We start from the raw sequence: 3,681 nt of genomic DNA on the forward strand, positions 1-3,681 counted from the left end.
ATTTTTAAAGTTTTTTTTTTTTTACCCTGAAGCAGATCTTAAATTTGTGGGCTATAGATAGGATATATGTAATAACCCTTTAGTCATTTTTAGCTATGCATAACATAAATTGAACCAATAATTATGTATTGAATACATTAACTGACAATTTTTTTCTAAGCTATTACATTTTCAAATATGATGTAATATGTTCTCTAAAATTTATGTATATTTTTGGGTGGTTTGTTGCATGATCTTCAACATCAACACCTCTTTGGCATAGTTATTTTCCTAGTCACTTCTAACTCACTTTCTCCTTGGAAACTCTATCAAAACGTCTTTGTAAAATGCTTCACATCCCCCTTCACCTTTTGCTGATTGGTGACCTTCTCTCCTAAGTTACAGAAAAAGTAAATGCCTCCTAGCACCTGTAACTGCAGTCCACTAACCTATAGCCGCAGAGATCTTCCTAAAGGAAAAACTCATCATGTTTTCATGATGACCTTTCAATTGTGTCTCATTGTGTTTATAGAAAGCTTTTTTGCCTGTGCTATAGATTGTGCTATGGATGGGATTATGCAATACTTCTTCCAACTACCTTCTTCCTTTCTTAATTGTATTACAAAGACTGAATCATTAAACATTAAGAATCCTACGTCCTTTGCAGCTATATATCAACATAATATTGGCCATGCAAATTATTGGAGAAGAATAAGAGTTTTTCTTCCCCAATAATGATATAGATACTTAAGTAGAGGAGGTTGTTCTCAGCATAACTCCTAATGATACAAGTCAAAATATAATATTTATAACATTAATACATATTAGACACAAGGGATTAAACTTTCTCTAGCACTCTGTTAATGTATGTATATGCCATATCTCCCTAGTATTAGAAAAATCATAGAAGGTAAAATTCTTGTTTCAGTTTTATACATCCAAAACATGTATTTGAAAAGAAGTTTAGTTCCTGGCCCAAGTGCACATATCTAATAAGTAACAGACTTGGACACATACTAAGAACAATATGAGCCCCAAATCCATTTACTTGGATACTATCACGCTTCACTATGCTTTACAAGTCCCTTTATTAATAGCCCACCTCTAACCTACTCAGTTTTCATCTCACTGCAGTTTCTATTACTTTTTCTATTTTAAAGTAATAAGGCACATCTCTCTATCACTTTAAGACACTTTACTCTTTGTTTTATTTGGGCTTTGACTGATAATCTCTGTTCTTCCTCACCTCTTTCATTTCTATCTTGTGAATGTCCTGCTATGTTTCAAATGGCCTTACCACTTAGTTTTTATAATGGTGTTTATTTTTTTATCATAATAAAAATATCATGGTGTTTATTATTATCGTGGTGCTTATTGTTAAAAATGTATTTTACGTCAAAGAATAAGAGGCTGTCTCTTGACACTCAATGTGTGCTCTGTCTCATGTGTATGTTTCTATGAAAACACCTAGCCCACATGAACAGAGGATGATAGGCTGACTCACAGGAAAGGAAAGTGAGCCTGTAGACTTGGGATTTAATCTCCAACTAAGATAGTAACAATGTTTCAGTTTGTTTTTTATGTAGAAATTAAATATATTGCACAAAAGCTCTGTTTACTTTCCGAAATAATGCATTGATGGCACCATTTAATTGAAACATAATAATAAAAGAACTACTTTAACATTCATAATTATCACACTGTATGAGAGATAAAATACATTTTACTACACTGATATTCAAAGCAAGCAAATGGGATGAATCATGAGTGAATGTCTTCCTCAAAAATAATTGTACATGCACATATGTATGTATTGTGCATGTGTGTATTTGTGTGTGTACATAGCATTATATGTAACAGTTCTGCAAAACTTGAACTGCTTAAAATGTTAAATGAATTTTTAATATTTGTATGTTTCAGAACTATTGACAATACAAAAAATGTGTTATGATCCCTTATAGAACCAAACAGAAAGTCTAAATAAAATGGATTGATGGCAACTTTAAAAAACTAAACTTTGTTTTTAAATTAAAAAGTTCAGTTACAGATTTCTTACACATTTTCATTTAAACATCAATTAACATAAAACAAATTTGTTTTATATTCCCCAGGGACTCAAAGTTAAATTGGATTTTACTATCCAAATAAGCAAAAGAAATTGGTAAAAGTAAAAATTAATAAAGTTTTTGACGTGCAGAAATTGATTTATATATTAAGCAAAAGATTTAAAATTAAGTGGGTCATAGAAAAGTGTTTTTATACAAAGGGATAGAATATTCTGACAGATGGTAAAATCATGCTAATAGCAAAATTATGTTTTTAGTTGGCTTAAAATACTTTACATTTTTACGAAGTTTAATAATTTTACAAAATCACACTTTCTGCCCGTGGATGGCGCCCAGGAAGCATTGTTAAAGTCTCTTTTCTCCCTGCAGTCATGCCTAAGTCAGAGTTTCATAAAGAGCCTGAACAGCTGAGAAAGCTCTTCATTGAAGGGTTGAGCTTTGAAACAACCGATGGGAGTCAGAGGAGCCATTTTGAGCAATGGGGAAAGCTCACAGACTGTGTGATAATGAGAGAACCAAACACCAAGCACTCCAGAGGCTTTGGGTTTGTCACAAATGCCACTGTGGATCAGGTGGATGCCTCCAGGAATGCAAGGTCACACAAGGTGGATAGAAGAGTTGTGGAACCAAAAGGAGCTGTCTCAAGAGAAGATTCTCAAAGACCAGGTGCCCACTGAAATGTGACAAAAATATTTGTTGGTGGCATTAAAGAAGACACTGAAAAACATCACCTAAGAGATTACTTTGAAGTGACTGAAATCATGACTGACTAAGGCTATGGCAGGGAAATAGGCTTTGCCTTTGTAAACTTTGATGACCATGACTCCGTGGATAAGACTGTCATTCAGAAATACTCTATTGAGAATGGCCACAACTGTGAAGTTAAGAAAGCTCCATCAAAGCAAGAGATGGCTAGTACCTCATCCAGCCAAAGAGGTTGAAGTGCTTCTGGAAACTTTGGTGGTGGTTGTGAAGGTGGTTTCAGTGGGAATGACAACTTTGTTCATGGAGGAAACTTCAGCAGTAGCGGTGGCTTTGGTGGCAACTGTGGTGGTGGTGGATATGGCAGCAGTGAGGGTGGCTATAATGGATTTGGTAATAATGGGAGCAATTTTGGACGTGGTGGAAGTTACAATGATTTTGCCAATTACAACAATCAGTCTTCAAATTTTGGACCCATGGAAGGAGGAAACTTTGGAGGCAGAAGCTCTGGCCCCTATGGTGGTGGAGACCAACACGTTGTCAAACCACAAAACCAAGGTGGCTCTGGCGGTTTCAATAGTGGTAGTAGCTATGGCTGTGGAAGAAGATTTTAATTAGAAAACAAAGCTTAGCAGGAGAGGAGAGCCAGAGAAGTGACAGAGAAGCTACAGGTTACAAAAGGTTTGTAAACTCAGCCAAGCACAGTGGTGGCAGGTCCAAAGAAGACAGTTTTAGGCAAAAAACTCGAGGACTGTATTTGTGACTAGTTGTATAACAGGTTATTTTAGCTTCCGTTCTGTGGAAAATATAAAACATTCCAACAAAGGGTTTTACTGTAGGTTTGTTTGTTTGTTTCTTTGTTTGCACCCACACTGTTGATTGCTAAATGTAATAATCTGATCATGATGCTGAATAAATGACTTTAAAAAATATA

General features: G+C 35.0%; 1 pseudogene; it reads left to right on the forward strand.

Moving 5' to 3' along the window:
- The first annotated feature begins 2,416 nt into the window (after nucleotides 1-2,416).
- LOC112610994 lies at nucleotides 2,417-3,361 on the forward strand (annotated as a pseudogene).
- The last annotated feature ends 320 nt before the right edge of the window (nucleotides 3,362-3,681 follow it).

This window comes from Theropithecus gelada, chromosome 1, assembly GCF_003255815.1.
Source record: "Theropithecus gelada isolate Dixy chromosome 1, Tgel_1.0, whole genome shotgun sequence".
NCBI lineage: Eukaryota > Metazoa > Chordata > Mammalia > Primates > Cercopithecidae > Theropithecus > Theropithecus gelada.